General features: G+C 41.0%; 1 protein-coding gene and 1 pseudogene across 4 annotated transcripts in view; one reads left to right on the top strand and one right to left on the bottom strand.

Moving 5' to 3' along the window:
• The window catches only part of RNF182 (ring finger protein 182), a 64068-nt gene that overhangs the window by 37586 nt on the left and 13730 nt on the right, over window positions 1-12752 (top strand). The window lies entirely within an intron of this gene.
• On the bottom strand, window positions 6084-12541 carry LOC109249545 (rRNA-processing protein FCF1 homolog; annotated as a pseudogene).

Genomic DNA, 12752 nt, shown 5'->3' with positions numbered 1-12752 from the left:
TGATATTTAACTTTCTTAACGCGGCATATCATGTTGATTGATTTGCAGATGTTGAACCATCCTTGCATTGCTGGAAAAAGCCCACTTGATTATGGTGTATGATCCTATTAATGTATTGTTAAATTCAGTTTGCTAGTATTTTGTTGAGAATTTTTGACGTATGCAGTATCAGGGATGTTGGTTTATAATTTGTGTGTGTGTGTGTGTGTGTGTGTGTGTGTGTGTGTGTGTGTGGTGTCCTTATCTGATTTTGGTATGCTGACCTCATAAAATGAGTTTGGAAGCTTTCCCTCCTCATCAGGTTTTTGGAAGAGTTTGAAAAGGATAGGTATTAAATCTGAATGTGTGGTGGAATTCGCTAGTGAAGCCATCTGGCCCTGGACCTTTGTTTTAGGGTTGATTACTGATTCAATCTCCTTATTAGCAATCAGTCTATTCAGATTTTCTATTTCTTCATGAGTTAGTCTTGGGAAATTGTAAATTTCTAGGAATTTATCTAGTCAAGGCTGTTCAATTTGCTCGCATATAATTGTTCACAGGTCTCTTATGATCCTTTATATTTCTGTGGTATTAGTTGTAACATCTTTTTCATTTCTGATTGTATTTGAACCCTCTTTTTCCCTTGGTGAGTGTAGCTAAAGGTTCCTTAATTTTGTTAATCTTTTCAAAGAACCGGTTCTTAGCTTCATTGACCTTTTCCATTGTGTTTTTTAGTTTCTAATCTATTTCTGTTCAGATATTTATTTATTTATTTATTTATTTATTTATTTATTTATTTATTTTCTCCCTTTTACTAACTCTGGGCTTTATTTTTTCTTCTTTTTTAAGGTATATTTTAGGTATAAAAGTAAATTGTTTACGATTTCTTTTGTTTCTTGAGGTAAGCCTGTATTGCTATGAATTTCCCCCTGAGAACCACTTTTGCTGTATCCTATCAATTTTGGTACATCATATTTCTTTTGCATTTGTCTCTAGTTATTTTTTGATCTCCCCTTTGATTTCTTCTGTGGCCCAGTAGTTGTTTCATAACATGTTGTTTAATCTCCACATATTTGTAGTTTTTCCAAGTTTTCAAGTTTTCTTCTTATAATTGATTTCTAGGTTCATACCATTGTGATTGGAAAAGATGCTTGATCTGATTTCAATCTTCTTGAATTTATTGAGATTTGTTATGTGTCCTAATGTGTAGCTATCCTGCAGAATATCCCATGTGCACTTGAGAAGAATGTGTATTCTTCTGCTTTTGGATGAATCTTCTTTATATATCTGTTGAGTCCATCTGGTCTAATGTGTCATTCGAAGCCATAGTTTCCTTATAGACTTTCTATCTGGATGATCCAACCTTTGATGTAAGTACGGTGTTAAAATTTCCTACTGTTGCTATATTACCTGTTAATATTTACTTTGTATATTTTATATGTTTTGGTGCTTCTATATTAGGTGCATGTATATTTGTAAATATTATATCTTCTTGGTGGATTGACCCTTTTATCATTATATAATGCCCTTCTTTGTCTTTTATTACAGTCTTTGTTTTAAAGTTTATTTTGTCTGATATGAGTATAGCTATACCAGGTTTCTTTTCATTCCCATTTGCATGGGATATATTTTTTTATGCCTTTACTTTTAGTCTCCATGTGTCCTTACTTCTGAAGCGAGTCTCCTACAAGCAGAATATAGATGGATCTAGTTTTATTGTTCGTTTAGCCACTTTGTTTTTTGATTGGAGTATTTAGTCCATTTTTATTTATTTATTTATTTATTTATTTATTAAAAAAAATTTTTTTTTAATGTTTATTTATTTTTGAGACAGAGAGAGACAGAGCATGAACAGGGGAGGGTCAGAGAGAGAGGGAGACACAGAATCTGAAGCAGGCTCCAGGCTCCGAGCTGTCAGCACAGAGCCTGACGCGGGTCTCGAACTCATGCACCGCGAGATCATGACCTGAGCCGAAGTCGGATGCCTAACCGACTGAGCCACCCAGGTGCCCCTAGTCCATTTTCATTTAAAGTAACTATTGATAGGTATGTACTTGTTGCCATTTTGTTAATCGTTTTCTGCCTGTTTTTGTAGTTCCTCTTTGTTCCTTTTTTCTTCTCTTTCTTCCCTTGTGGTTTGATGACTTCCTTTAGTGTTATGTTTAGATTTCTTTCTCACTTTTTCTTTTGTGTATTTACTATTTTTTTGTTTTGTGGCTTACCATAAAGTTCACATGTAACTTCCCACGTATAGAATAGTGTGTTTTGAGTTGATAGCAACTAAAATCGGAACACGTCCTCCAACTCTACATTTTACTCTCTCCACCACATTTTATGCTTTAGATGTCATTTTGTACATCTTTTTATTTTATGTACCCCTTAACCAATTATTGTAGTTTTAGCTAATTTTGCTGCTTTTGCCTTTTAACCTTTATAGTAGTGTTATATTAGTGATGGATCTACTATCACTTTCATGTATGTATATATATACATATACATATATATATATATATATGTATGTATATATATATATGTATATATATATGTGTGTATATATATATACTTTCTTATATATGTACCTTTTCCAGTGAGATTTTTACCTTTGTATGTTTTCTTGTTACTAATCAGTGTCCTTTCTTCTCAGCATGAAGTCCCTTTCATGTTTCGTGTAAGGCTGGTTTAGTAGCGGTGAGCTCCTTTAGCTCTGTCTGGGTGAGTTCCACTGTTTCATCCTCCAGCTCACTGATGCACTTTTCTGCTTTCCCAGCCTGCTGTTGTCCCCCTCTGGTGTATTCTCCAGTTTAGGTAGCATATTCTCCAGCTCTGTGACTTCGGTTTGATACTTCCACATGTTTTTTTGTTGAAGTTCTCTTTGTGTTCATCCATTCTTCTCCCAAGTCCAGTGAGTATCTTTATGACCATCATTTTGAATTATCAGGTAGATTACTTATCTCTGTAGCATGAAGGTCTTTTTCTGAGGTTTTGTCTTGTTTTTTAGTTTGGAACATATTTCTCTTACTTGCTCATTTTGCTTGACTCTCCCTGTGTTTGTTTCTACGTATTAGGTGAAACAACTACCCCTCTCAGTCTTTTTGTTTGTTTGTTTGTTTATTCATTCTTGAGGGGAAGAGAGTGTGAGTGGGGGAGGGGCAGAGAAAGAGGGAGACACAGAATCCGAAACAGGCTCCAGGCTCGGAGCTGTCGGCGCAGAGCCTGACGCGGGGCTCGAACTCACGACCTGTGAGATCCAGACCTGAGCCGGAGTCGGAAGCTTAACCGACTGAGCCACCCAGGCGCCCCTGCCTCTCTTAGTCTTGAAGCAGTTGCTTTCTGTAGGTGTGATCCTTCTTGTTCAAGCCTGCCCTAGCTCCTGCTTGTCTCTCAAACCTTCGTGACTGTCTAAACTACCTAATTGCCCTCATTGATGTGGATGTGCCAAGACCTGTCGGGTGATCCAAGGGGAGGAATCTTATTTAGCGCCTAGTTTCAGGCTGGTGGGAAGCCAGACCCTCAGGCAGCAGCATTTAAAGTATGCAAGTATGTACTGTCCTGTGGGGCCACAACCATACCCGTAGCAGGGCCAGAGAGGTGCGTGAGGGCGGTATCTGTCTGCTTACGTTCTCTGACCTTCCTTCCTTAGCCTCTAGATGTGTGGGAGGCCTGAAGCCTGTCCCTCAAGCTGAAGCTCCAGGCTACCTAAATAGGCCTCCCCCACCCTCCCCACCGCCCCAGGAAGATTGGGGTTGTGTTTCCTTCTGTTGTCTGCGTAGTAGCACCCTGGAGGTGGTGGCCTTGCCGGGAGCTGTCCATCTATTTGTTACATTCCTGTGGAGCTCTGGAACACCAGCCTTTTGGCCACCAGGGCAAGGTGCTCAGGGGGTGTCTCCCGTGCGGATTGCACCTGCCTGCTGGCCTCGGGGAGGCAGCTGGAGATTGTAGTGGGTGAGGCACACTCGCTTCAGAAACGCAGTGGGAAAAATCTCCTGTCTGTGTGTGTCCGCAGCTTTGTCCGTGCAGGCGAGGACCTCAGTTGTGGTTCTTAGAAAATACAGCTGTGGTCTCTTTCTGCGGTGGGAAAATCCACGATGCTTCAGCTTTTCAGTTCTATTGGGTAAGGAGAACGATGTTTTTTAAATTCAAAAATTAGACCCTTTCTTGCAGTTTGACATATTTTTATCTAGGTTAACATGCTCGTCTTTTTTTTTTTTTTTTAAGTTTTTTTTTTTTTTAACGTTTATTTATTTTTGAGACAGAGAGAGACAGAGCATGAACAGGGGAGGGGCAGAGAGAGAGGGAGACACAGAATCGGAAACAGGCTCCAGGCTCCGAGCCATCAGCCCAGAGCCTGACGCGGGGCCCGAACTCACGGAGTGCGAGATCGTGACCTGAGCTGAAGTCGGATGCTCAACCGACCGAGCCACCCAGGCGCCCCCATGCTCGTCTTTTTTATCATGACTAGGTCACTGTTGATGAGCCAAACTGACGTTTCATAGTTCATAATGCAACATCATTTAGTTAGCCTACGATGTGAAATTTGATCCAATCCCATATGTTTTTTTCATTAGTGCCAAGTGGGGGGAAAATGGACATACTCGAAGAGCTCAAATTTTAGTACGTCCCAAGAGGCTGTCTCCTGATTGATCGTCGGTATTTCACTGAGATCAGTTGGCTGTGATAATGCTCTTTCTCGCTCCTTTTCTCTGTTCCAGCTCTTCAAAGTCATTGTCTATCTTTTCTCTCTGTTACGGCCAAACTTTCACCCCAGCCCCGTGCAGTCCGCCTTTTCCTTAGATGCTTATGGTTACGTGCTGTCTTCTCTAGGTGTTTGTCTCATTGGCCCGCGTGCTGCTTTGACACTTCCCTCTTCGTTTCTGTCCTTGGATTTACAGATCACCTGTCTTTCTTCCTGTCTTCTTTATGATTCTTTTTCTCTCTTCTCTTTCCCCAGCTCATTAACGATGTTTCCAGATCTTGCTGATGCATCCTCAGCATTTCTCATTTTCTCTCTCTCTGCCTTACTTTGACTTCCTAGGAAGGCTCACGGTTTGCCAGTCTTACTTCTCATGATTTCAGTTACTCCCCATAGATGGATGACTTTTAGAACTCTGTGTCTCGTTCTGAGCTCTGATGTTTCTATCTCTGTATTTATTGTGGAGTATAAGATTTTCAACTTTGACTTTTTTTCTAACAAATAAAAAGAAAATCTAAGAGAAAGAGTACACCGTGTTCTTGAGGTGCCTTTTAAATGTATTCCTGTCACTGATGGGGCCCCTGGCTGCTGGTTGATCAATGAAAAGATTTTGAAGATGGGTTTAAAGCCTTCTGAAAGTTGTCTCCCAGTAGCTGTCTTACTTTATTTTGTTTTATTTTACTTGGCGAGTAATCATCGGATTTATAAAAAGATACAACAAATTTTAAAATGATACAAAATATCAGTTTCAAAAACCATCAGAAAGCGAGTGCACTTTTTTAATGTTTATTTTTTTATTTTTTTTAAATATTTTTTTAAATGTTTTATTTATTTTTAAGACAGACAGAGCATGAACGGGGGAGGGTCAGAGAGAGGGAGACACAGAATCTGAAGCAGGCTCCAGGCTCTGAGCTGTCAGCACAGAGCCCGACGCGGGGCTTGAACTCACGAACTGTGAGATCATGACCTGAGCTGAAGTTGGACACTTAACCAACTGAGCCACCCAGGTGCCCCATATTTTTTTTTTTTTTGAGAGAGAGAGAGAGAGTGTGTGTGTGTGTGTGTGTGTGTGTGTGTGTGTGTGAGCAGGAGAGAGTGCGAGCAGGGGAGGGGTAGAGAGAGAGAGACACACACACACAGAATCTGAAGCAGGCTCCAGGTTCCGAGCTGTCAGCACAGAGCCTGACGTGGGGCTCAAAGTCACGAACCACTAAGATCATGACCTGAGTTGAAGTCGGACGCTTACCAACTGAGCCACCCAGGCGCCCCCAAAGTCGAGTGTATTTAGCCATACTCAGCTCGTAACAGAGTGAATGAGTAAGTGGAATAATAATTCGTGTTATAGCCTATTGCTACGGGAACTGGCAACAGAACAAGTTGGTAAAGGCAGGCGGAGGAACTCTTTTTTGAAGAATTAGAACCAAGGGGCTCCATAATCACCTGGCATCTGTTCAGTGTTGTACCTGTAGTAGAAACGTGCATGATGGGAACACCAGGGATCTTTCCATCCTTCACTAAAAGTCCTGGTCAGCTGTGGCCACGGCGTGGCACTGCTTAGTTACCATCTATACTGAGCGGTCATTTGCATAGGTTCCTTGGTGTGTGCACGGTCATCTTCCAGCCTTGGATCCTTGGCAGTCCTTAGGGCCCCTTAATACTTGTGCCCCTGTCTCTCAGTTTCGGCCTTTAAAAAGTCAGTTACACAAGGGATACACTTGGCATACAGACAGCCCATCATTGACTATCCTACGTCGACTTGGCCTTAATGGAAAAGTTGATAACGTTAGTATCAGCCAGGATGTGGTAAGGTGGGCCCAGCTGTGTGTTATATTGGAAGAATAAGCAGGAAGGATGTTGGGGGACTTCTGTGGCCTTGAGCGCACTGGGATCTTGCTTTTCTTTCTTTTTAGGTTTTAACCTGTTCTTCCCTTCAAGTCTCTGATCTCTGAGACTAGGCCTTCACTTGACGGTCATGTATTTCTTGCTTCTTTTGCTTCCCCATTTCACTCTGCCCTGTTGTTGTGAATAGCTATTTATTTATTAAAAGAATTATTTTCGATGTTTATTTTTGAGAGCTAGAGATAGAGCGTGAGTGGGGGAAGAGGAAGAGAGACAGGGAGACACAGAATCCGAAGCAGGCTCCAGGCTCTGAGCTGTCAGTACAGAGCCAGAGGCGGGGCTCAAACCCACGAACCATGAGATCGTGACCTGAGCCGAAGTCAGACGCTTAACCGACTGAGTCACTCAAGCGCCCCAATAACTGTTTATTTTAATTTTCCACTACACCCTGTTTCTGCATTGGCCCAATCTTGGCTGGCTATCCTTTGCTTTAGACTCTATGACATTGCTTCTATGACATTACTTCTCCATTTAATATATGTTGTCCCACAACACGTTTCCCTCCTTTCCATGAAGATTTTCTTTTTTCTTTTTTTAAGAGGAAGCAGCATCTTTTTTTTTTTTTTAATGTTTGTTTATTTTGAGAGAGAGGGAGAGAAACAGGGAGAGAGACAGAGAGAGAGAGAGAAGCAGGGAGAGAGAGAATCCCAAGCAGACTCCATGCTGTCAACACAGAGCCCAATGCGGGGCTCAATCTCATGAACCACGAGACTGTGACGTGAGTAGAAATCAGGACTCGCTTAACTGAGCACTCAGGCGCCCCTCCACAAAGATTTTCTAGACTAATTCTGACCACCTTTGAGGATACTAGCATCTGAGCTCTAGTTTTCTCTCAACCATAAAATTGGGAGAAATTTTTTTCATACCTTAGAAGCTTCCCTGAGCCAATTATTTTCTGGGCTGATAAGAAAGACAGCAGCACTCTTCTAGGTTTGCCTTTTGAGGGTCTGAGTGTTTAATGGGTCTGTCACACAACACAGTCGCTTAACCTTAATATGTAATAAATACAAAAGTATCTTTCTTCACAGTGTGCTGCTTTTCCCGTACAACTATCATTTATATCTCCTCAAAAATAATGTTGTAGCGTTTTGCTTTATCCTGATCTTTGTGGTTGAATTGGTGCCAGTCAGTAACGCCACATTTTGTAGCTGTGTTGCAAAGAGACATCTTCATTAAGGTTGAGTCCGAAAAGCCTATTGAGAAAAGCCATTCAGGGCAAATAAATGCAATGAAATCTGACTTGATTTCCGTTTCCCCTTGCCCATTTTTTGGCCCATTATTAAAGCATTTTTGCCCCTTATTAAAGCATTTCATGAATTCGATTGTTCTCATTTTGCTGAGTCAGAGCACAGTTGGACTTTGGTAGCTGTAAATATACTACATTTCAGGAGGTGTTGCAAATGTTTTTATTAGTGCTGGAGAAGAGATGATATGTACTTTAGAATTTGGGAAGTGAACAAAACACTTTGGGGAGACGAAGAATATTTTTGTCACTTTGTTTTTATTTTAGAGTAATATTATAAACATAACACCTTTCTAGCTTTTCCTGTGTCTATAATAATTTTGAGAAAGCTGTGTCTAGATATAGTGGTGATGACAGTTTTGCCTAGTATATCAGGGTACATTTAGAGAAAATGAAAAAAGGTCTTAAAGCAACATATAGCTTCTTAGGTTGATGTCTGGACATTTACAGAGAAACAATCTTAAAGGAATTGTATTGTATCCATTTTATTAATGCATATCTTTGATGAGCCTAAACCTGAAGCTAATGGTGGACAAATATGTATGAAAATTGGGGATTGTCAGTAATGAAGATGAAGGAATTCATTCATTTGTTCAACATATATGAAGGGCTTCCTAGATGCTGTGATTTATGAATATTTTTACATATTTACTTTAGAGTTAAAGATTTTTTTTTGAAATTCATCTTATCAGATTCAATATTTCTTTACGATAATTATAGGACATTAGATTTATAATTTAAAAACCCAGATTAAAAATGTACAGTGTTCAAGAATATTTATCAAGACAAAGTGCTGACTTCACCACACTTAGCAATGTGTGATGTGGTAACACCGATTGATGGAGAGAGGAGGAATCTTGGAGATAATTCAATATACTTATTTATTTGGCAAGTATTTACTCTGTGCTGGCTTACGATAGGTGCTTGTGCCACAGTGGGAAACAACGTATCAATGGCACTTGTATTCTTAGAAACTACATTCTAGTAGTGGAGATTGAGAGCAGACAAATTAATTAGTTAAATTGGATTATGGAAGTTTGTTGAAAAAAAAAAAGGTGCTATAATAGAAAACAAATGGTAAAAGAATTTTAAAAAGAAGGTAATTAGGGAGGTGCTCCCTGAAGACTTTATCTGGAGGCTCAGATCCATAAGAGAGAATGAGCTTGGTAAGGACATCTCACATCAAGGACATCGCCTAAAGCAGGAAAGAGCCTGGACTGTCCATGCAACTTAACAAAGGCCTATGTGATAGGAAGGCTGTGTGGACAGCGGTTTGGGGGGGGGACTGGAGGGAAGGCAGGGGCCACACTGTTGTGCTTTGCTGTATGGAGTTTGGATTTTAATCTCTATGCAATGGAAAACTATTGAACAAGCAATAGGTATGATCTAATTTGTATTTTTAGAAGCGCACTTTTGGCTTCTGCAAAGAAAATAGTTTGCAGTGGGGCAAGCTTAGAAGCAGGCAGATCAGTTAGGAGGCAGTTTTGTCGTGGACGAGGTCGAAGATCTGATGAAGGTGGAAAGATTGGAGGCTCGCTCTGGAAGCAGAGTTGACTTGACTTGCCCGTGGGCTGGACGTGAGGATGAGACACACCATAGAATCAAAGATGACTCCTAGTTTTGGCCCGAAAAACAGGAAACTGTGGTGCCGGTTGTTCTAATGGGGACGTTGGTTGGGTGGGAGTTGCAGAGGAGGGTTAAGGCCGGTCTCAGACTTAGGTTAATTTGCCATATTTATAAGAGACAGGTGGTGGTGTCCAGTAGGCGGTATGGAGCTGAGAAGAAAGGCACGAGCTGTAGACACAAAATTGGGGGAGTTGTCAGATGGTATTTAAAGCTGTTGGGGTAAATGAGACAATCCAAGGGAAAGATTGCAAATAGAGAAGGAGCATGTGGCTCGAGGCCAAGTGCGAGGATGCTCGAGCATTTAGAGATTTGACCGAAGCAGAGCTGGCGGAGAACGTTGAGAACGAGCAGTCAGGAAGAGAACCGGAAGAGTGTTCCATCGCGGAAGCAATGAGAAGAGAGGGTTTCAGGAGGAAGGGGGTCGTCATTGGGTAGAAAGCTGTCGGGAGGTAAAACCAGATAAAGGCAGAAAAGGATCCACGTACCTTTATAATCAGCTTCTGCTTTCAGAACTCTTATCTTGTTTGTCTTTGCGTCCCCGGCATCTAGCATCTAGCCGGACACATAATAGATACGAGGAAAATAGTTGTCGAATGATTAAATGAAAGAGAGTTTCAAAAGAGAGCTGTATCATGAATGAGTCAGTCAAGAATTAAATTCAGCAGTTGATCTTTTAAGTGAGTTTCTAAATCCATTGAGACAACGTTACTATCAATTGCTAATAAACTGATAAAAACATACCAGAAGTTTTTGATCTTCCGCGTGACTTCAGGAACGTGACTGCATTCTTTTTGGACAAGTAGATACATTCCATCTTTGTTCCAAAAGAGAGGTGCTTACATTGGTTTGGAAAAAGAGGGAATATTTGCATGTGTGCGCGTGTAATGTTCGTTTCATTTAGTGAAACTGGCATCAAAATAGTTCAGCTCCTTCCACCGAAGTTTGAAATTGAAATTGCAGAAATGGTGCTTTGCACTAAAGACATTAGTGTCTTTAGACATCTTATTCTTTCTTGATATGGTCAGAGAGTTTTAGTAAGCCTTGGCCAAGGGAAATGATGGAGGAAGGAATTAATAGCAAAGAGATTTGTTTAATGGGGAAAGAGTCAGTCACTTTTAATAATGTCATGTGCAGCCTGTATCCCTGTTAACCCTTGATTTTCTTCAATCTTATCTCTGCCTCTTCCAAGTGAAGAGGAAGGTACAAATCAACCAATCGAAACTTGTAAGACTTCTACATGATCTGTTAATACCCCCTGTAGATAGATTAAGGAAAAAATAATAAAAGATCTCTTGCAACTCGTCAGGTAGTGGAGCTTAGTATGATATTGCAGAATTAGTAGCGTATAGTTTACTTGCAGCGGGTTCTATCTATAGACAGAAAACCTGTGTACCTTTCGGTACTGTATTCAATGCCGAGTCTTCTGTTAATACCAGATTGGAACGCTGAAGGACTTTATTTTTTTTTAGAGAAGGCCCAAGTGAGCGAGGGAGGGAGGGAGAGAGAGAGAATATCCCACAAGGGGTAAAGAGGCGGAGTGGGGGGGTGGTGGCGGGGAGAGAAGGGAGAGTGAGAAGGAGGGCTCACCTGGGGCTCATGTTTTTACACGAAGTGGGGCTCACGCTCACCCGATGTGGGACTCGAACTCACCAACTGTGAGGTCATGACCTGGGCAGAAGTCAGAGGCTTCACGACTGAGCCACCCAGGCTCCCCTGAGTACTTTAAAAATATCAATGGCTATGTTACTTCTAGATTTCCAGTACATCCATATGGTGCTTATTTATGCAAAAATGTTTATGCCTATGTGATTTCATGGAATCACTGCCTCATGAGGCACAGGGTTCATTATCTTTTAGCCCAAGATCCCGTAACCAGTCACTATCAGAGCTAGCCTGCAAATCTAGGTCTCCTGATTCCAGATCCCTATGTGTTTCCATCTCAGACTGCCAGAAGTGACGGTCATGTTCCCGGCTGTACATCCAGGGCCGTGAGGTTGCCGATGTGGGTCACTATGCATAGGGCGAGGAGTACCTAGTTTTTCTCCTTTGTTGCTGGACGTTCATTTGGATTAAAACCCTAGCAAAGAATGCATCATAAATCTCTCCTCCGCATGTGTAAATAGCGGCTTCTTGTCCAAAATCAATAGCCTAGAATTCTAGATCATTAACTTGGCTGTATTCTAATAGATTATGGTTCCCTATCAAATTAAATTGCTTGGTCCTGGAGGAGGGGCAAGAGTTTTAATCTTTGAGGGAAGTTTCTGGAATGGTGTGTGTGCTGTCAGGCAGCCATTAAGGATTATGGGTGTTGCAGATTAAATTCATTGAGAGTCAGCTGCTGATCTGTTAGGAATGAGTGCTTGGCATCTGTCAAGGCAATTCTTTTAGGGTTTTCTAAGTGACAGCCGTTTATAATAGCAAGAAAGATTGCTTTTAACGAAAAGGCATAATAGCAGAAACCTGAACTCTGAGGCGGTCATGCTGTAATATGAAAGTTCAAATATTGCTAATGTTTCCCAAATCATTGGTCAGAGAATTTAGGCTGTCATAAAAACTGATGCCCACAAAGTGACCATGTAGGAGTGAGGCTCCTTTTGCAAAAAAAAAAAAAAAAAAAAGGAATTGAAAGACAGAAGCAAATCGTTAGCACTGGCTCTCAAGACAGAAACCATAGATCACGGAAATGACAATCCCTTAGTTTGTATCAGTTTTGTGTCGTCGTCGTCGTTGTTGTTAGAGAGCCCTTCAAGATCTCTCGACTCATCATGTAGAAAGCGATGCTAGTCATGTTTATTTTCCAGGATGGGAGGAGGATCCAGGAAATGAGAGTTGGAACTTGGCAGCTGTTACTCTGAAATAAGGGGAAAAATAGAACCTGTTCCGTTGATGCCAAATTAAAATGGTTGATGGACTCTGGGAGCATGATTCAGGCTAAATGAAACCTGTGTGAGAATCACTTGGAAGAACCTAAAGTCACCCCAAGGCATAGAAAATCAACTTGCGTGGACGGCAGAGCAATACACAGGCCAGAGCCCCGGATAGGCAGAAAATAGGATCACAGCGACAGTTTGTTTCTGAGCTCCGTTTGTCCTAACTTACGGCATCTTGGAAAAAAATGCTTACCTTCTATGGGCATTTACACATCTGTTAAAAGGGAATTATAATTGCCTTTCACCGTTAGGAGGATTATGCAGTATTTCTAAAAGTTTTGAGCTTCTTAGAGGCTTATAATTAACAGAAAGTTATGATAAAGATCATAAAGGTTTATATATAGCAAAAATACAACAACTGGATTTTGACCAAGAATTTTCTCAC

Source organism: Panthera pardus, unplaced genomic scaffold, assembly GCF_024362965.1.
Source record: "Panthera pardus isolate Hobbes unplaced genomic scaffold, ASM2436296v1 HiC_scaffold_17, whole genome shotgun sequence".
In the NCBI taxonomy this organism is placed as follows: domain Eukaryota; kingdom Metazoa; phylum Chordata; class Mammalia; order Carnivora; family Felidae; genus Panthera; species Panthera pardus.
This window is presented reverse-complemented; position numbering and strand designations above follow the sequence as displayed.